The sequence below is a fragment of the Molossus molossus genome, unplaced genomic scaffold, assembly GCF_014108415.1.
Source record: "Molossus molossus isolate mMolMol1 unplaced genomic scaffold, mMolMol1.p scaffold_m16_p_18, whole genome shotgun sequence".
NCBI classification, from domain to species: domain Eukaryota; kingdom Metazoa; phylum Chordata; class Mammalia; order Chiroptera; family Molossidae; genus Molossus; species Molossus molossus.
The window spans coordinates 40,488,013-40,510,482 of record NW_023425353.1 but is presented as its reverse complement, the minus strand read 5'-3'; the positions used below and the strand labels follow the sequence as shown (position 1 = coordinate 40,510,482).

Here is a 22,470-nt window from a genome sequence, read left to right as displayed (position 1 = left end):
GCAGGCAGCAGCCATACACACTCAAAGCACCTTCTCTCTCTCTCTCTTTCTCTCTCTCTCTCATTTACATATCTATTTTTTAATTTGTGGTTGATCTTTCCGGGTGCTCAGATTCTCAATAAATAGAAGTTTATTATACAATCAAATTAAATAATAAAATTAACTTAAATTTATTTAGAAAACCCTAGGAGTTAAAACAATGCTATGTCTTATATAATCTATAAAAGAAGAAAAGCATAGACGGATAAAGATTATATCTAATAAATGCAGTTGAAAAAAGTTAAATGATATTAAAGCAAAGAAGTAATGCCTTTACCTGCTTTCTAAACACCAAACCTTCTGGAATCCAGAATCCATATCAAGAACTCAACTATCACCCTGGCCGGTTTAGCTCAGTGGTTGGAACTTCAGCCCACAGACCAAAAAGTCTTGGGTTCGATTCCAGGCAAGAGCACGTACCTTGGTTGCAGTTTGGTCCCCAGCCTTGGTCAGGGTCGTGCGGGAGGCAACCAGCTGATGTGTCTCTCTCACATCAATGTTTCTCTCTCTCCCTCTCCCACTCTGTCTGAAAATAAATGAAAAAATATCCCTGGGTTGAGGATTTAAAAATAAAAAAGAACCCAACTATCTGTTGTTACATTTACATGCTATAAAATGGAAGATTTTTTTTTTTACAGATACTAAAGTAACTACAAAGAGTACCATAAACAAAACATTATGGACAAATTATTTTAATTTATTTAAAAACACATAGACTCTTTGCCTCACTGGTTTTTCGCCCTTGGAGTCAGTGAGGGAAACACAAACTGGGCTGATAAGAGCATATTCTGGTAATTAAGTTTTAGACAGATGCTATATATGTGGTACAGTTATGGGTATTATTTATTTTACATTCTACCTGAATGAATTCTCTTTTATTAATCCTCACCCGAGGATATTTCTCCATTGATTTGTAGACAGAGTAGGAGTGAGGGGGAGAGAGAACCACCGACGTGAGAGGGACACATCAATCGCCTGCCTCCCACATGACCCCAACCGGGCCGGGATTGAACCGCAACCGAGGTACTGCCCTCGGCCGCAGTCAGGCCTGTGACTCCTCGTCTCCAGGCCAACACTCTAATTGCTGAGTCAAACCAGGCCGGGCCTGCCTGGATGAATTTTCCATTGCTGTGCTCGTTCTTACACCCCAGCTTCCCGAAAACACCATTCTGAAGGCCGCACCCGTAGACCCCGAGAGAGAACATGGACTCACAGGACGCCACTCAGCTGACTCGTCCTCCCTCGAGGAAGACGGCCGCTCCCTCACCCGGACCCCAAAGGGTCAGTCACAAAAATACGGTCTTTTCCGTAGGCCAATGATACGAGCCACAGCATTAATACCCTGAAGGAAGGCTATTCAGGAGCTAAGCCTACAACTTAGTCACAAAAATAGCAAACAGAATAAATGCAAAGAAAAGAAATAGTAAGGATAAATGAAAGAATAAAGATAAAGGCAGAAGTTAATGAAACAGAGAAGGGATACAACGGAGTAATAGAGAAGATCCACAAAGCCACAAGTTAGCTTTAAAAAAAAAAACCTGAAACTGATAAACCACAGGCACGCATGATTAACGACAACAAAGAAGAACCAATAAACATCTCTAGTAATGAAAAGAAGGACATACTTACATATGCAGTGGATTATCAAAAGGTGAGAGAATGTGATGAACATAATTTCAATAAATTTGAAAACTTAGGCAAAACAAGCTTCAGAACTCAAATGCACTATTTCCTATTAAATTGCTATGTAGTAATTTAAATTCTGGCTCCAAATATGTGAGCTCAGGTTTGGGGTTCAATGGAATAAAACTAACACTTCAGTCACACTATTTCCTATTAAAGTGCCAACAGCTCCAAATGAGTAAGTTCAGTTTTTTTGGTTCATAGGAATAAAACTAAAAAAATGTATCTACATTTAATATCTAAATACTATGATGTGTAAATACTTTAAATTTCAAAAGGGTATCCATATCGTTTTAAGTTATTTCCTTAATCCAGTTTCCCTATATTATTTGTTTAATTTGGGGGATCAGTTCAAACCAGTTTATGTTGCTAAGTATACAGTAACCAGAATTTAATAACTTTCTGAAACCTAACTGCATGACCTTTGTACTTCTATATTTAATATTAACTTTGAGCTGCCATGTAACTGTCTTGTTCCAGGGCTACGTAAGTATAGGAACAATAAAGTCAATGCACTATAGAGTTAGATGAGATTTCAACCCCTTACTTTACAGAAAGGAAAACAAAGATCCAATGAGGTATGGTAACTGGCCTGCGATTTTATATTACCTCAGTCTTTCCTTCAACACAGAGAGTCGTGATTCTACTCTGTGGAACATGATTCTGTTCTCTTGCCTCCACTATGAAGGATGAGGAAGCTATCACTAAAACCCAACCTGCATCTCCTCTCTGCGCACACTGTTTAGAATCATCAGGACAGCCTTTGGTGTTAGATTTTCATACATTATCTAAGAAGACTCTTTTCTGCACAAAAATTTCCATTGTTTTAACATTTCTCTGCTTTTATCTTCCTGGTTTAAATGCCTTGTTGATTGTCAAGCTCATGATAACAATTTTCTCTTTCTTATAATAATCTGGGACAATCTGATGGTCATATGTTAGCTTCTCAGATTAAGGGTAAGAATGAAGACTATACTAAACAGTCTTTTGAATCTGCAGTTATACAGAAGTTATATAAAGAGTCAGATAGCAACACATGTAAGAAGAATATTCAGGCAATCATCCATATTTTTTGGTACATAAAACTAAATTTTCAAATTATGAGACATTTGAATGATTCACATAAGGGAACAGAAATTAGCATTATGGAATCAAAATACCAAGATGCAGTTTCCCCTTTGCACAAGTTCCCAGAAGACTGCTACAAAGTCCCTCACGCTATGCTCTTCCACAGTGTGACCTAGCTACCCACCCCCCATCAAAAAGCAGGGTCTCATTCCTCTCTCCTTGAATCTAGCTGGCCTATGCTTCACTAAAAGAACGTGGCAGAGGCCTCAGTGTGACATCTGAGCTAGGTCAGGAGAGGCCATGCAGCTTCCACCTGGTTCTTGTGGGAGGCTTTCTGGGGGGACATGCAACTGCCTGAGATCATGATGTTGGAAAGGACACACGTAGACACTCGAACCACATATAGGCACTCCGCTGAACCCAACCTTCCCATTACCCCCCAAAAAGTGCCCAACGTGTGAGTGAGGAAGCCATTGCAGATGTACGTCTGAGTCACCCAGCGTTCAGTTGAGGCCCAGACTAAGGAGCAAAGCCTAGCCACTCCTGATGTGCCCTGTCCAAACTGCTGACCCAAAGAACCTATGATCATAACAAAGATGATTATTGCGCCATGCCAGTAAGTTTAAGGTAGTGTGTTAAACAGTTGTAGATAACCGGAAGGGCGTGTTTTGGCCAAACACAAAAACCTAAAACTCTGTACTACTGCTGCGCCTAGGTATAGGACTAATTCTGATATTTACTGGCTAGGCCGCCGGATAGACCAAAAGGCCCTTCAGACCCAACCCTGACTGAAAGGAAGATCAATCCACTGGCATGCAGAGGATACATGTCCTTAACAAAATGGGACTGTATTCTATGCACATCCGGATTGTGAAGGACAGAGAAGGGCTAAGTACCAGGAAAAGGCTGGGCCAGGGAAGGAAGAGCCTTTTATAGCATAGCTATCTCATTCTCCAGTCACTGCCAGGCAACCTACTAAGGAAACTATGAGTCTCCCAGGGGCTCATAAGACAAAGAACACAGGCGAGGGGAGAGGGGAGAGATAAAGGACACACACGTTGTTCCTCTATCCTTTGAGGTACAGGATGACACGTGGCTAATGTATGGCTACAAAAGAGAGAAGAAAGCCTAAGATATAATTTACCATGCAGACCTGAACACTGAAGAGGAAAAAATCAAGTACTTCATCTATCTTTACCTTTTATCCTTCAGAATTTTGTTGGTAATATATTTATGTTTTAAGTGTAAGTGATGGGTGTCAAAATAATTCCAAACATTCATCACCAGCTATTTGGATTTTTCTTTTCCTCTAAGTAAAAAGGTGAAAGTGTTATATGAAGTGCATTCACTTGGTGCCACAATACCACAGACTCTTTTGTAGGAGTGCTATTACTTTCCTTCTTTTACAAATAACATATTGGATGCTCTTGGTGGTAAATTATTCCTGGAGTTTTGGCAGTAACAAAATCAAATGCCAAGTTGCAGAGTATACTTTTTCATCAGAAATATTTCTGGGAGAGACTACTTCCCTCTTGACCAGTTCTCCACTCTTCGGACCATTTTCTTATTTCCCTTCTTCAATGTTTCAAGAAAGATACCTCGGTAAATGCACAAATTAGTTCACTACAAAAACCCATCAGGTTCAGCAAAACCTGTAATCCAACAGGGGATACTACATTTTATTAATTAAAACACTGAGAAACAACTTGTTGAAAGGCAAAATATTTGGTTACTCATTGTTTTTAAAAAGCTGATTAATCTTTTATTCCATAACCCATATCCTTCCTCAAATCTTTCTGCTCTCTGGTACAACTGGTCTACTGAGTCAATGTTACCTCTATTCATTCTGGTACTATAGGATTAAAGTAGACTATTCATAGATTACAATCTGCAAAAAAGAAAACACAAAAACCTTTCACAGTCAGATCAAAACACAGAATACTTTTCAAGATTTTAAGCATGCTTTGATTTAATTAATTAAAAATAATGAAATCCTCAACACACTATGTTGTTGTTGTTGTTAATCCTCACCTGAGGATAAGGAGGGGGGAAGGGAGAAGGGGGGGAGAGAAGGAGAGAGAGAGAGAGAGAGAGGGAGAGAGGGGGAGAGAGAGAGAGAGAGAGAGAGAGAAAGAGAGAGAGAGAGAGAGAAAGATCAATGTGAGAGAGACACATCAACTGGCTGCCTCCTGAACATGTCCAGGTTGGGACCAGGGATCAAACTTGAAATCCAGGTAAGTGCCTAAATGTAAGCTGAATAGGGGTCCCTTTTCTTCTCTCTAACCTTTCCTCTTACCTCTTCTCTCTCTCTTTCACAAAACTATGAGAAGTATATTGGTGAGACATGGTCCTTTCCCCTACATTAAACCTGGCTTGACCCAAATAATGTCAAAAGAACCTTTCTAAAAATAATCAGTTCCCATAGTTCAAATGATGAATATGAAAGGAAAAACAATTATTCCCTGAGAAGTAATTTCCTAAAGACAGAGATGAAATACTATCTGAAGAAAAAGAAGAAAAAGTGATAAAATTTAAGGAAAAAATGTTAGGGCAGCAAAGAAGCCTATCTACCTGTACAATCAGACAATACATGTATCTAAACTAAAGGAAAGTAACTGTTTCCAACACCATGAAAACTGATGAATCATGCAACATGGAGAACTCGAACACAAAACACGTACTGAGATTCTAAACAACAAATACATGCTAAGTCTCTCTCTGTCAGGATTTGGCTAAAGATGATCAGAAAGCCATGAGGATGTTAGGACTCAGAGCCCTCAACTTAAAGATAGTAATAAAAAAGGCAAGGTGAGAGAAAACGTGAAGATTTCAATGAAGTCTTAAGCAACTTCTAGGCCTTGAATTAAAAGCATTAACCTCATAGAGAGAAGAATGTTTGCTAAGGTTATGCATTGTTTGGTTTACGTTATTTTTTCTTTACCATGTTACAAAAGATTTGTTTTAACTGATTTATTCTAAGACCTAATAATACAGTTTTATAAGCAGGCGAAATCTTTGTTCCGCTAAATTGAAAATATTGTTTTACAATTTTAAGTGATATTTTATGCATTTATCTTTAAATCACATATAATCTCTAAATCCTATAATAGGAAGACTCTCTAACAAACTCTGTAAGAATTTTTGTTAATATGTTTTTATTGAGTTTTGAGAGAGAGGGGAAGGGAAAGAGATAGAAACATCACCGTCAGAGGAAAACATAGCCTCCTGCATGCCCCCTACTGGGGATCAAGCCCACAACCCAGGCATGTGCCCTGACCAGGAATCGAACCAGGAACTTTCAGTCCATGGGACAATGTTCAATCCACTGAGCCACACCAGCCAGGCTCTATAAGAATTTTTAATCATTCATTTCTACTATAGTGTAATTTCATGAAAACGAAGATTTACCAAACTCTATTTATAAAAAGTAAAGATACCCACATATTTTAATCTAAAGTTGGACCATCAAGGGAAAAAAGAAACTTGAAAATTTAAATTTAATTGATCATGAAAGTACAGTAATATTTTAATAAGTTTACAATTAAAGTCAACAATTTTAATAATGGGTAAACTTAAGGACTCTATCTTTAGAAAACTCATCTTTTTGCCAGATAACATTAGTGTTTGAGAAAAATTAATTAAATTAGTATATGCTTCTCCCTAATTCCTCTCCTCACTGTTATATATATATATACATACACACACATCTTCATATACAAAGTGTACTTTATTATTCTCATGAAAACTTGATAGATTATATGAAGATCTATGTTAGAGTTACCTTAATTGTCTCTTCAACTAGTTTCTTCACAACTCACAACTAAAACAATTTCTCTTGAGTAATGGAATACACCAAAAGTTTCACATTAAACAAGAAGAAAAGATGAATGTTGACCAAATGCAACTGAATTGCATTTTGTGGTTACCAAATTTAAAACATTATGACAATAAATACCAAGGTTGCTGAAGATTCCTGTTATCAGAGGAATCTGGCAAGTCATACATCATAGGATATTTTAAAAAGAAAAACACCATGGTGGGTGCTACAATAATGCTACAGTCTCCATATTTCCATAATCTGAAATAAAAATCTTTTCTTTTTTTACAACAGGAACAAAATATACAGGAAGATCTTTTTTACTTCCACAACACCCTGAACTTAAATCAGCACCTCAAACATTCTACTCAAAATTATTATGAGCTCTGTGTTTTTTATGAACATGGTATCATAAAAATGACTTCATGAAAGGTAAACTACATACATATATACACAATATATTTATGTCTTCATATTCTACAAAGTGATTAATTTATTTTCCCATTCTCAAAGCACAGTCACTTTACATTTCACAAAACCTTTGACTAAATTTAAATGTTTGTTTTCTTTACAGCCAAACTTAAGATGATATTATTTCAAGTGAATGCATCAGAAAGCAGTAAACCATTGAAATATTAATTTATTTTTGTACTAATTATAACAGTATTCCAGCAATAATCTGACGATATGATTAAAAAGATTTTTTACATCACATCCCGTACCAAGCAGGGATCCTACTCTCTAAGCGAAGACATTAGTAAGCCCGCAGAAGAGTCTTAGAAGCTAAAGGATATTTATAAACCACACCCCTACAATCAACTACTGAGTAAGAAGTGCCCCAAGAGAAGGGCTGGGCTCCCTAACCAAAAGGAGAGGAAGGGCATTTCTGGAACAGGGCACAGAACACAAACCTAGAATCAGGGGTTGGCAAGATGCAGGAAAGGATCCTGGACAAACACCAAGGACAGGTGGAGAGTGTCCTGAAAACCAAGAGGAAGCCCGGGCTCCAGCCTGAAAACAAAGGGCATCAAAGCACCATTAGGTGAAAAATTGTACAGAGTAGTGTTAGAGGAGTAGTAATCTGCATACTTTCTGAAAGAAGATTTGGGGCAAAGGAAGAGGAACAGGAAGAAGGGAGATTAATTCTTGTAATGATCCAAGCATATGGTGACAAGAGCCTGGTACCAGCATCAGAAACAATGGGACAGATAAGAGGGACAATGAGAACATGGTCAGCTGGCAGGAGAAGGCCATCTTCTAACACCAACATCTCAGGCACGGTTTTGTTTGTTGGGGTGGTTGATTGGGTTTTGCTGGGAAGTACACTTTTACGGATCTAACTAAGATTCATCTCACAGTCATTGGTTATTTAGTATTTTGCATTAATTTTTTTAAGCAAAGAAAGCAGAATAGCTCAGTGGAGAGCACCTGGTCTCAGAGTCAGGAACCCACAATCTATTTTGGGGTTTTTGAGCAATGTTGCTCATCACCTTGTATAACCAAATCGGTCTCAGTTCCCTTCAAAGAAAAATGGTAGCGCAAACTGATACAACTCATGAAGTGTTGGGGGGTAGAGGGCAAACAAACTCAAATTTGTGAAATAAAGTGCTTGGGACTAGCACTTAAATAAAATATTTAAAACAAAAATATTCGACAGTTGCACTAAACCATTGGGCAGATTATTTTTGAGGCAAGGCATCCATCCATATAATAGTTCTGAATAATCTACTGGTCTCCTATTAAACTATAACTTTTTTCCCCGTTTATCTTGAGATAGAGTGGGAGGGAGGGAAAGAGAGAGAAACATTGACACAAGAGAGACACATGGACTGGTTGCCTCCCACATGACCCCGACCAGGGCCAGGGATGAACTGCAGCCGAGGTACGATGTGCCCGGAATCAAACCTGCGACTCTTTGGTCCGTGGGCCGACACTAACCACTGAGCAAAACTGGCCAGGGCTAAACTATGACATTTTTTTAAATTACAAAAATAATGACATTAATTTGGGGAAAGCAGGAGGGGGTGGCAGGAGGGGGCTGGCAGGGGGGAGGAAGGGTCAATGGGGGAAAAGAAGGGAGACATCTGTTCAACCATAAAAAAAAGTTACACAAATATAAAATAATAGTCAAGACTTTGGAGTCTGATGAACCTGATTTCAAATCAGAGTTGTGCCTATTACAACCTCCATAATGGGGATAACACCTCGGTCACACTCTGAGATTCCAGATGTATTCTGAGGTAGAACCCAAGCGTTTTCTGAGAGATGCGATGTGTATGAGAAAGGGGAGCCCAGGAGACGCTGAGGCCGGAACGGGAAGGCTGTCATCACACTGAGACAGGGAAGCGTGCAGATGGAAAGGAGAAGGAGAGCTGTGTTTGAGACGTAAGTGGAGAGATACAGTGGACAGTTGGATATAAGAGCCTGGATTATAGAAGAGATATTAGGCTGCAGATATAAATTTGGGAGTTGTCGATACTTAAAACCCATGAAGCAGGATGAGGTCGCCAAAGGAATGTAAGCAGATAGAAAAGAACTGAAAAAGACTGAGATCACTCCAACACTGAGATCAAAAAGAGGGGGAGGAAATCAACGAAGGGCACTGAAAAGACTGATGAGTGAGGGAGGAGGAAAAACGGGGGAGTAGGGAGCCATGGAAACCAAGTGAAGGAAGCATATCAAGACGGGGAACGACCAACCATTCATATGCTACTGAGGGGTAAAGTCAAGGAAGGGCAGAGCACTGACTGATGACTTAAGAACCTGGTGACCTTGACAAGAGCAGCTCTGGTGAATAAAGAAGGTTAAGAGCCTAAATGGAGTGGGTTTAAGAAAAAGTAGCAGCAAGGACTTGGAGACACTGAGCACATACAATTCTTCAAGGTGTTTTGCTGCAAAAAGAGACAAAGAAATTGGGCAGTAGACAGTCGAGAAGTGGTGTCCAGAGAACATGGAAGAAATGTCAGAATGTTTATGCTGAAGGGAATGATCCAGGAGAGTGAAAACTGATGCAGCAGGTGAGGGAGGAGCTGCTGTACGGAGGAGCTGAGCACTCCAGAGGGTTGAGATCTTCCATCTGAAAGGAGAGACCCAGGCCAGGTCACCTTGATACCGGGGCAGGCAGAAGAGGCAGGTGCAATGCTGACAAATGGGTAGAGATCACAGTGGGCAATGACCAAATAACAATTAGGTAATCAGTCAGACCAACTCCATTGTTTCTTCGGAATTAGAAGGGAAGAGCCCTTAAACAAGGAAAAACACCATGGGCAAGGAACTAAATTTCCTAATTATCAAAAGACACAGCATTTAACCCAATACAGGCTGTTTTAAACCAAAAAAGTCAGAGTTATTTTTGACTGACAGGAATGGGGACTCCAGAGCAATATTAAATCAGTTACAGAATATAAAGGAAGTTGCAAAATATAAAAGAAGCATATCTAGGTTGTAGTGTTAAAATTTTAACCCAGGAAACATAAAACTGAATACCCTTGTTCGCGCTCCTCTTTCTAGTCATCGCCTGCTTACTTCACCTCGACTCAAAGATCCCAAAAGATATTTCATAAGAAAACAGTAATAGCAAGAATAAAAATAATAAAATAAAAGACAATAAAGCAACATGTGCTCTAGTGTACCTAGTCCTGTGCTAAATGCTGTAATACAACCATTCTCATTAAATCAGTACCATGATTAGAAGCACCATGATTATTATTATTATTGGAAGCACCATGATTTCAAAAATGAGGAAGCTATGCACAGAGAAGTTATGTAACTTTCCCAACAGTAAGTGGCAGAGTTAGAATTGAAGCCCAGGTCCTTACTATCAAGACACAGCAAAACCCATGTGTTATGAGTGTACATGTTATCACATCAAGAACTCAGCCCAAGCCTGGCCAGTGTTACTCAGTGGTTGAGCATCGACCCATGCACCAAAAGGTTGCTGGTTCGATTCCTGGTCAGGACACATGCCCAGGTTGTGGGCCAAATCCCCAGTGGGGGACATGCAGGAGGCAGCCGATCAATGTTCTCTCTCATTGATGTTTCTATCTCTCTCTTTCTCTTCCTCTTTCTCTAAAATCAATAAAGAAAAAAAATATTTTTTAAAAAAGAACTTAGCCCAAGAACATCAACATGGATAACAATTATTTAAAGATATTAAACAAAAACATAAAAATACTGATCTCTTCAACTAGCAAAATATTACTACTTTTACTCAAACTTAACAGGTGGACAACACAAGCCCTTCTAGATACTCCTGGGACTCAACGCTAACCATGGTCTGCCTTTTGGGATGTCATCTTATACTAACATTACTTTTATCATAAAAGGAAAAATAGAAAGAAGTCTAAAGCATACTTTGTTCCAAATATCTAGATAACTTAGATTCCACAATGCTTATCATGCATGACCATAATTTTCCAAATCAGACATTATCAGAAAATAAACGTTAAGTTGATACACTATTTATTTCCCATAGTTTTGCTACCATCACATTTTTATCAACTTCATCTTCATCTGAAAAAACAAGCTATTTTTAAGCCCAGCATCAAAAATGCATACTAAAGCCGGTTTGGCTCTGCAGTTAGAGCATCGGCCCACAAACTGAAGAGTCTTGGGTTCGATTCCTGGTCAAGGGCACATACTTGGGTTGCAGGTTCAATCCCCAGCCCCAGTCAGAGTCGTGTGGGAGGCAACCAATCAATGTGTCTCTCTCACATGGATGTTTCTTTCCCTCCTTCCCCCTTCCATTTTATCTTTAAAAAAAATCAATGGAAAAATATCCTTTGATGAGGATTAACAACAACAACAAAAAATGTATATTAAAACACAAATTGGGACACACCTCAATCTCCAACATCTCCCTAAGGCTTCCTGCCCCCAGGAAAGCCAGTGTTTATCATTCTACCAAACAAGCTGTGCTATAGGGTTAGCGGATCTCTGCTCACGCTGTGCTCCCTTTGCCTCAAAGTTCCCCACCAAGTAGTGGCTGCTACTGGTGCCCTACCCCCACCCCCCAACTGCTCTGAGTGTGGGCTGCTAATAGCTCTCAGCTAATCCTGGCATGTTATGTCCTCCTGCCCACAGGCAATGATCGACTGACATGGGGGAAGATTTGAAAGAGGCATTCGAGACATATTAACCAATTGCAATACATGGGGCCTGATCTGGACCCTGAATTAAACAAACTATGTATTTTTAAAGACAACTGGATATCTTAACACTGACTGGATATTTGGTATTAAGAAATTATTGTTATTTTTTAGGTATAATAAAGATATTGTGGTCTGTATAAATATATTTATGAATAATATTGTATCAGGGGTTTGTTTTAAAATAACAGAGTGAGAATAAGTGGGTAGGAGTACAGAGGAAACGAGATTGGCCATGAGCCAATAAGTACTGGCGCTGGATGACAGGTACCTAAGGAATCACGACACCCTTCTCAATAACAGAGAGAACCCATGAAAGGGAGAGAGAAAATTAGGACTCCCAACCTGATATTGCCAAATCATCCCACAAAATTAAGTTTTCACTTACAGTTGCTTAAACATTATTTGGAATTAATAGACATGGTTAGAATTTTTTAAAAAATGTAGTGACAACCCATTAAATGTGTTTTGAAATAAAATGAATTGAAATAGATTAAGTGACTAGATACTCATTTCTGTCAAGCAGTCAATACGAAGGTAGGTAAAGAACCTGAAGGGCATGACGCCCAAATGATGAGTTCAGACACTGCTATTCCACAAGGCAGTACAAAAGCAGTCACTAATACTTATGGACAGCTGTGCTTCATATGCATGACCTCAGTTCATTCTCACAGGAATCCAACAAAGTCAATCCCGTTATTATACCTATTTGAGAGATGAGGAAACTAAGGCTAATAGGTGACCCCAGTCTGGATTCACACCCAAGCCAGCTCACTTTAAAACCTAAACAATAAGCTCCTCCTTCCAAAGCAGGGCTCTATAGGACTGGCACCATGAATGCCTAATGCCTTGCCATCGAGTTAACAAAGCGACAACATTTGGGCAGAGGGTCCCAGAAGTGGCACCTGCTTCAAGCACCAGACTAGTATCACTAGGCTGCCTGTCTGGTAGTCACAGTAGTCACAGCACTGCACTAACCTGTGCACTTCTCTTCAAAAACAAACCAACAAACAAAGCTGTGCATTTCTTCAGGATACTCATGACCCAAACACAAACGGCAGGCTTGTCTGGTTAATATTCAGTCTTATGCCCTGGACGGTGTGGTTCAGTGGTTACAGCGTCAGCCTGAGGACCAAAGCGTCTTGCATTTGATTCCCAGTCAAGGGCACACACCTAGGTTACACTTTGATCCTTGGCCCTGGTTGGGGCACATGTGGGAGGCAACCAATAGACATGTCTTTCTCACATCAATGTTTCTCTCTCTCCCCCTCCCCTTCTCTCACTTCCACACACTCTCTCTCCCTCCCTCCCCATCTCTCCCTTCCACGTTCTCTAAAAATCAATGAAAAAAATATCATCAGGTGAGGATTAAAAAAAAGAAGAAAATATTCAGTCTTTTTTTTTTTTTTTTTTATCCTCACCCAAGGACATTTTTTTGTTCAGGTAGAGTGGGAGGGGGAGAGAGAGAGAGAGAGAGAAACATCGATGTGAAAGGGACACATCGAGTGGCTGCCACCCGCACGACCAACCAGGGCCGGGGACAAACTGCAACCGAGGTACGTGCCCTTAGCGGGAACCGAACCCAGGTCTCTCAGGACCGCAGGTCAACGCTCTAACCGCTGAGCCAAACCGGCCAGGGTGAAAATATTCAGTCTTATAAAGTTGCATCTTTCCTAAGTGAAAAGTCTGTGGCAAGAACTAAACTCATAATCTAGGCCCTTTTAACCAAGTAAGTAGCCATCTTGTTAGACTATTATGAAAAACAGGAAAACTTAAAATTATAAACTGACAAATTTTGAAAGTATAATCATTAGTAAAACCAAAATTTCAAAATTTCCTTTCATGGCACAGAGCTTAGATAAACTATATAAACAGAAAGGAGAATGAACGGAAAACTACACTAATTGGTCAAACTCATTTTGAGATAACAGCATGTGAAAATAATTCATCTGAGTTGCCAAGAAAAGGAAACAGAACTCAGAAGTTTAAAGGATGCTCTCTTCCTTCACCTCTGCAACAGGGGGGAAAACACCCTGCAAGTCACCCTCAGCCTCCCCAAGCCTGCAACCACATGGCTGTATTTTAGACTGGGTGGAGCAGAGAGTAAATAAACACAGTTTCTATTTTTAGCACGCTTTTCCTCCCCACTCTGAAAGCCACTCTGAAATTTCCAAGTCACAAAATTATTGCCTGTTATCTTTTAAAGTAGATTTATACTCAAAGAATTCAGAGAAAACTCAGATTCAGGAGGAAACATACAGAAATTCCTATATAAAGCTAATTTAGGTTAGAACATAATTTATTATATAAAAAGTATTTACATACTCACAAAATAAACTAGAAGGAATACTTAAAATATTTTCCATAGCATATACTCAAAAAAGTTAAGTCTTCTCAAACACTATAAAATATTGATTATGTTAACACAATAAATTTCTAATTTTAAAAACTCAAACTTTATTGAAGTTTTGGAAATGAATATCTTAGCAAAAACTAACAATACAATAAATCTAAACTGAAGGTACAAATTACATTATTAGCTGTTGAAAAATTCTCCCCAAAATTTAAATTCACAGTATGCTCAATGACTTCTCTCAACTTTACTCGAGAATAATACATTGGAAGTAAAAAGAATGTTAATTTGTATATCCACTTCTTCCGTGTACATTTAAGATAGAAAACCAGGGACAGTGCACACATCAAGGCCAACCTTCCCACTGGACAGCAGGCACACAACCCTAGGCCCACAATATTTTTAGGGTCTCAGAAAACGTTTTAATTTCTTTTAAAATCAGAAGAAGAAGAAAAGAAACGTTAGGCTGAATAAAATGTTTTAATCTATAATATTAATAAATTTGTCTTTATACCAACACAGTTGTAAAATATCATTTTAATCCTGTATTTAAATAGAGGAAGAAACCCACAAAGAGAAAAGGGCCTAGGCCCATAAAAGTCAAAGTGCAGCGTGCGACACAAGTCCTTCCGGTCCCAGAAGCCTCCGTAGGTAGAGCTGGACCGTGTTCCTCAAAGCAGACGATGGTGAGAGGTGCCTTGGCCGGACCTGGAGAGTGATGAGCACCTGTCAGCAACTACTCCTCCATTTGCAGGGAGCCTTCCCCTCTCAGCTCCCTCCTTCCAGTCTCCCCAAAGATGGGGCACACACTCACTGTAGGCTGGTGATTTTCTGAGGCTTACACAATAAGCGAGAGCGGCTGAAACAGCTCTGCATCGATTATTAGTTGGTTTTTAAATTTCCAACGCTGTTGGAAATCTGAGGAACACTTCCCAGCAGCACAGGCACAGACACCCCAAAATCTTGCCACCACTGGAACACCACTTCCTTCACGTAGGATCTTAAAATGTTGTAAATAATGCTTCTCAACCTTTTCAAATGAGAAAATTAACTGGCTGCTTCCGGGAAAAAATAAATAAAATAAATAAATCTAACTAGTGCAAGATCAAACAAGAAGTACACTATACATAAAAAGAAAATTTCAATTAGAAGGCAGATACTTGACTTTGATACAGAAGTTGAAACCGAGTTCTGGCATTTGACAGTCAATCAGCTTTGACTTCTAGTTTTTGTTTTGGTGATAAAAGACAAGTAGTGCCAAGTGGAATCGCAGCCTCCTCTGCCAGCAGGCTGGGGTAGGCTGTGTGAAGAAGTGTGGCAGTCCCCTCAACCTCTTCCAGTTCCATTCACTGTACAGCACTCCCTGTGCCCACACAGCCTGGGGCCTTCTGTGGCGGGGACACACCACTGACGCCGTCTGTCGTGGAGAGGATTCGGTCTGCGTTCAGTGCAATGCTGTCAGAATGAAAACCGCCTCCAGGAGCAGTGTGCCGTTTCCCCTGGAGTCTACAGGCTTCTGCCTGCCATGAGGCTGCGGGGCTGTGCTGCTGACTCTGGCCCCAGATGCACTCGGTTATCTGCCCCTAGGCTGTGCTTTCAGGATGGCATCTGGGCAAAAACACTCCTGGTTTTCCAGCAGCATCCAGGCTGATGGACCTCACTCAAAGGGCCAGATAACTGCCAAATAAGCCAATCCATCAGGAAACTCCTCTTCGTGAAAATGGGGTCTTCCGTTTCTTCAAACACACAAACATGTCTCTCACACGCTCCTCTCCCGTTTGTCCTCAGTGTTAACCAAATGAAATCCATAGTCTGCTCCCGTGTTTTTGTCACGATCTCTTTCGATGGTTAAGGAGTGAAGGTCACGGCATGGGCCTCGCCAAGCTGACCGATGTCTCTTAGGATCACTGGCTGGCAGACTTGACGAAACTGAGCAGGGACACAGAAGCAACATGTTCCCAGGACAAATGGGACTTCTAACACCCAGGGGGTGAAGCCAGATTCGCTGCCCAGGTCCAGATGCTCCCTCTTTCCAGGATCAAGGTTTTCTTCCCATCCCGGCTCTACATTTGAAGGTCAGCTGTGGCCACTGCACTTTCCAGAAAGAGGTCACAAAAGCTGGAAGTCTCTGAAACTCCACACACAGAACAGATGACAACATCGGGTGGTTTTAATGAAGAACACCAATGGCTCACCCAGGTGCAGGCTGAAGGGACCTGTCCTGCCAAAATCTGCTTTAAAATATTAGAGGAAATGTCAGTAACCTTGAGTGTGCAGTGCCAGGCTAAATAAACTCCTTCAATTCTTTCCTTCTATACTCAGCCACAGAACCAACCTGACCGCGTCCCAGAAATAAAGCTTCCTGGGGTCTCTGCCCCAGGTATGGCATCTCCCACCTGGCCATACGACACCTGACTCTTCACAGCTCTGTCCTCGTGCAAGGCTGAGTGCCTCTGCTAGGCGCACCAGAACACCTACTGAGTCTACACTTTCATTGGCAAGAACCTTGCTGTACAACCGGCAGAGGAGTTTCGTGTCTCACCAGATTCAGTGACAAAAGCAAAATTAAAGGGCTGGAGCGCCCATGTATTTTGCTGTCTTTAGCACCATCCAGCATAGGAAGAGCTGGCTGTCCGTGATCATGTGACAGAACAGGCCTGCTTTAGCGGCTATCAAAGGGGAACTAAACTAGTTCCCATAACATGAAGCTCGCTCCAATGGTGACTTCCAGACCATGCATACTATCATTCCATCCCACCTGATACTCACCTGTAGCAGAACAGCTAAGCACTATCTTTGGTGTGTGCGTTCACGCGCACACGCACACGCACACGCACACACACTAATTTTCTTCACGGAAACATTCCAAAGTAACAGCAAATAAGGCAATGAGAAAAATATTACAAATCACAGATTCCAGAGTAAGAACTACTGTCCTTAGTCTAAAGATGATTAGATTCCAGACTGAAATCTTAGAATAAAATATATTCGCCATGTAAATACTGCCCCTTTTTCAAAATGCTTAAAAACTGTCCCTTTCTGACTCACAAATATACCTATTACTAACACTTTCTCCATTAAAAAAAAATACAAATGTTTCTGAGCCGGAAACCAATTAAATTTTGCTTTGCAATTTTAAGTGAACCAATGTATGGCAAATAATAAGAGACTCCCAAACATTATGAGGTTGAGGGTAGAGGCATATGAATACCTAGTTACTTGTATGATTCCGTCTAAACCATTTCCGACTGAAAATTACAGATAAAGTTATACTTAAGAGTTAAATAATTTTAATTTAATTCAGCCCATGTTCTTGCTTTAGAAATCATGCACTTACTAATTTTAACAGCAATATATATCAGAACTGACCATTTCTTTAAAAAAAAAAGGTTGAGTGCAAGCATTTTCCTTATAAAAGAAGAGCTTTCAGTAATTTCCTAAACTTTTTAATTCCTTTTAAAAAAAATACTCTCTTGCCCTGGCTGGTTTGGCTCAGCGGTAAGAACATTGGCCCACAGACCAGAAAATCTCGGGTTTGGTTCCCGCTAAGGGCACGTGCCTCGGTTGCAGTTTGTCCCTGACCCAGGTTGGGGTCGTGTGGATGGCAACCACTCGATGTGTCTCTCTCACATCAATGTTTCTCCCTCTCTCTCTTCCTCCCTCTCTCCCTCCCGCCCTGTCCTCGGATGAGGATAAAAAAAAAATACTCTCTTGCACTGGCCAGTATGGCTCAGTTGGTTGCCAGTTCGATTCCTAGTCAGGGCACATACCCAGGTTGTAGGCTTGATCCCTGGTGGGGGCATGCAAGTGGCAGCCAATCAATGTTTCACTCTCACTTTGATGTTTCTTCCCCTCTCTCTCACCCTCTCTCTTCCTCTCTATCTAAAAATCAATTTTAAAAATCTTTTTAAAAAAATTCTCTCTCTCACCCAGGCTGGTTCTTTGACCATAAAGAAAGCAGAATGGATGGTGGTGCGATGTGCCAACTACACAGCTTCAGAAAAGGACCAGATGGAGGGCGGGAGCAGAATAAGGGAACGGCTGGATTCGAACACACTGCAGTGAGATATACACGAGAGGAATGCTGGGTGGACAGCTGTATCTTGGGCTCAGAGGGTAAATCTAAGCTGGAGACATCCATTTGAGACTCATCAGTGAACACCTAGTTAACTGCTAGGTGTTCTGTGGGAAAGCTGCCCAAGGTGAGGCCTAGAGTAAGGAAGGAGGCCTATTCACCATAAGGCCTGGCAAGCCCTGAGGACCTTCACGGGTGGGAGAAGGGGGAGGAGAAAAGAAAGGAAAAGGAAATGGAGCAGAGATCACGGCCACTCTCAAGACACCGCTGAAGAGGAGGAGGAGAAGTGACTGCTATCTTTCTTGTTTTTTAAGAACCCAAGCATGTTTCTATGCTGATGGGAAGACATATGCACAGAGGTGGAAGTGGAAATACAAGAGGAAGAGGATGGGTCTGGAGCACACGGACAGTGGGGGAGACAGGGAGGACTGGGGGACAGGTCTCGAGGCAAAGGCTGAGAGGTTTCTCTATGAAGCAAGAGATAAAAACCATAGGCTAAGGATGGGCGAGAGGAGGTGACCGGATGGACATCCACAGATCTCCTTGCCAAGAGTTACCCATTTGTGTGGGCACTGCCCACCCAGAATCAGGGACGCAGACTTGGACCAGAGAGTGGAGCCTCTCTCTCTGCAAAGCTCCCTGGTTCAGAGGACAATCTGTAACCCTGTCCTCATCAGCACCAGCTTCACCCTGGGTCACAAGGCCATGGTGAAAGGGCCGCCCCGGCCCAGCTGGCCCGACACAGCCCCCACATTCTGACGGGTCCTAAGTCACCCAGGAGCAACACCATGAAAGCAGCAGGTGGCCTCCAGACTAGCAGGGAGCGATACTGCTGCTTTCTTGGAATGACAAATATGTCTGACTTGCTAAATACATTTAACGCAAAAATACAATTTATTTAACTTCAAGGACATACAGACGGTCTGCCTTATCAGAATAAGCAGTGAGCAGTTAATTTTTATAAGTAATAGTAGGCCGGAGATGAATGTTCACGGCATTAAATTTCAGTTCCTTTCACAGCAGAAAACATCCCTTCGGCGTCTCAACCAGCCAAACAATTCACCTCAAAGGGGTGCTGCCCTGAGATTACCTTTTGATGATGCTGGGTTTCTATTTTTGTGTCTCGTTAATTAAGTGGGTGAGGAATGAAGTGCCACCTTCCCAATTTACACATATGAAATGTGTGAATACACCTGAGTCGCAGGGAGAGTGACAGAGGACTGGACTACAGGCCAGATCTGGGTCCAAAGCGCCACACAGCTAACGTTTTAAGTGACCGTGTGTAATTTTGTAAACATGGGCTTTGACTTTTTCACCTAAAAATGGGGCCATCAGTGATGTCCACAGCACAAGACAGCTGTCAGAGTAGGCTGAGTTGTTAAAAGTCCCTTGTAGAGATTAAAGAACTACACAAATATGAGGTGTGACCAGCATACAAAGGAACTTTCTCACTTTTTTTGGCTATGAGTCTTGTTACCACCATTTTATATTTTCATAACATCTTGCTTCAGGAGTTTTAAACTCCTTTCAAAACATGAGGATGGTGAGCCTAGTAAAATGCGCAGAACAACATGTAGCTTTCTTTCACTGTATAGAGGATATGGTGAGATACAGAGTTTAAGTGATAGTCTTATAAATCAAAGTACAAGATAGACATAAAGTTCAGATCTTCTGTCTTCAATTGGATACTCTATGAGAAAAAAAAATGAAGTGTAATTTCATTAATTAAAAATGTTATCTTTGCAAGTCTACTGAAAAATATTAAGAATACACAAATAATTATATGTAAATTATTATTTCCTTAAGAGACTTCCTGAATTCTTCTCTGCTTTTTTACTTTGGTCCAGGAGAAAAGGAAGGTTCTTTGTGTTAGAAAAACACTCACGGTGCTTCCTTGAAACAGAACCTCGCACGCCGCTGAGACTAAGACCTCAGTGGCTCTCTCTGGAACAATCACGCCAACCCACCCGCTCACAGTGCTGAGAGACAATAAATACGGTGGGCTGGGGAGGATGCACAGAGCCTGGGGTTGAGCGTTACAATTAGAAATGGTAAGTAAACCAAAGCCAGAGTGTACCAAATTAAAAATATGAAACCAAAACATGATATTCAAATAAAGTGGAGCAGGGAGTATTGAAAACAACATCTTAAAGTATGAATGATAAGAGAGGGGGGGAAATTAAATGTGACCTTTAAAATAAGAGAGTTTCTTGTTAGGGTTCTTTGGAGAGCAGAGCAAGTAATTTAATAGATTTATGAGCAATCTTACAGGAATAGCACAGACCTTTCTCATGTAAAGAATCAACTCAACAGTAAAATAGCAGAAACTGAATCATTTAGACAAACAGATCATCCCAAGATTTATGTCAGTTTTCACTTACCACATCAGTCATGCAAAAAGTACTCAACCAAGTGCCCAAAAGATGTAAGAAATGTGGCAGACAAGCATTCATGTACTTCTTATATCAAGAAGAGAAGAAAGCAGAGACCTCTCAAAATTTAACATTTCAATCAAGCAGAGGCACAAACCCTAAACCAGAGCCCCAAACTCTTGACATGCAGCTTCTGGTCTCCACGGGCTTTTATTTTGGGCCCTGACCACTCACTGGAACTGGAGTCCACATCTCAGGTTTGAACCTCTACAGAGAAAGCAAGGAAGTTAGCCTCCCTGCCTACTCGAGGTATTTTCGTTGTTGGTTTTAAACATGATTCCACTGGTCTGCTCTGTTCAGATACAGCAGAAAAACCTCGGGTTAGATCAATAGTCTCTCTACATACGGAATTGGCCCTCAGTGATTGTAGTGCTTGACTGTTCCTCTCACTCTTGAGATGTTCCATTCTGTTCATTCTCACCTCCGTAAGACAGGCTGACCTGTGTGCTGTTGTCTGCACAGTGGCAACAGCTCCATGGCATGTCCTGGGGCCACACTCAATCCACCACTAAAGTGAATTTGCCACTGGAGTTGTGTTACGGAGGGCATCTCCTCAACAGCAAGCGACGCAGCGTACTCCAAAGCCAACTTACACCCCTCCTCTCCTCTCCACCACCTTTAAAGCACAGCCTCCTAATCAGTGGGCCCCAGTGGGCCCTGGAGCACCACTGTGTGCCAGCAGTGGATTACAAACTGGCCAAGACACTGACACCTGCAACCCCCCACCTTCCATCCTGCCCTCGCTATAGAGGAGGAGGCCTCTAGCCACAAGCAATCTCTTCAAACTCAGCTGCACAATCATATCACTTTCTATATGTAGCTGGTGTGGGAAAGGCTGAAAGCGCTCTTTTGCAGCATAATTTATGGATCTAATGGCCCTGGTGTTCCCAGGAATGGTAGGCTCGAGAGTTGCCAAATTCTACCTGGGACAGGAGCTTTTTCATGCCTTTGTTACTTTGGTGACATCTTCTAAGCCATCTTCCTCCTTGTTTTACCTTGCAACCAGAGAGGAGGACAGTGGCATACAGGCACTGAGGCCAGGCCACTGTCACAGAGAGGACACTTCCCTTCCACTTCTAGGTGAGGTGCCCAGCAGAGCGCTGTGTGTCCTCTCTCTCCCGCGTTGTTTCACTTGCTTGCTTCCAGACCCCTTGGGGGAGCACTCATCAATGGCAGCTATTCTCTGGGACAAAGTGCTACTTCACTATTTTAAAATATTCTTTGACAATACTTCCTTCCCTAACAGAGAAGATGGGTAAAAAGACTTGTCTAATTATGTATGCTGCAAAAAAGGAAACCTCTCTGATGTTTTGCTTGGTCAATATCACCGAGTACTAAATTTTCACAAAATGACTATAGAATTTCTTTCCCAAAGAATAACTGAAGTTCATTTCCACCATGCCTCACGAAGACAAATAAATTACCTATTAAGATATATATATATATTGGACTTCCGGTCAAGATGGCAGTGCAGGTAAACGCAGTATCGCCTCCTCCCACAACCACATCAAAATTACAACTCAACTACAGAACAACCATCATTCAGAACCACCTGAAATCAAGCTGAATGGAAGTCCTACAGCTACGGAATTAAAGCAGCAGCCACATCCAGACTGGGAGGAGGGGCGGAGGCGCGACGGGCTGGTCCCACACCCACGTGTGGTGGATAAAAATCAGGAGGACACCTCGGCTGGGAAGGCCCTCCCTGAGGACTGAGGGGTCCCCGTCCCACACCAGGTGCCCAGCTCAGGGCTCCAGTGACAGGAAGAGAAGTACCCCTTCACTTCTGGCTAGAAAAACCAGCGGGAACTGAGGCTGAGGCTGCTGGATCCCAGGCAGCTCCTCTTAAAGGGCCC

General features: G+C 41.4%; 1 protein-coding gene across 2 annotated transcripts in view; it reads right to left on the bottom strand.

Annotated features, from left to right (window-relative positions):
• PLCL2 (phospholipase C like 2) overlaps window positions 1-22,470 on the bottom strand; it is a 173,389-nt gene that overhangs the window by 135,212 nt on the left and 15,707 nt on the right. The window contains exon 1 of one of the 2 annotated variants that reach the window (XM_036266270.1): window positions 7,519-7,536. The exons of the other annotated variant lie outside the window; for it this stretch is intronic. The gene's annotated coding sequence lies outside the window, so the exon portion shown is untranslated. Of the gene's footprint in view, window positions 1-7,518; window positions 7,537-22,470 lie in introns of those variants that run through there. 2 annotated transcript variants of the gene reach the window in all.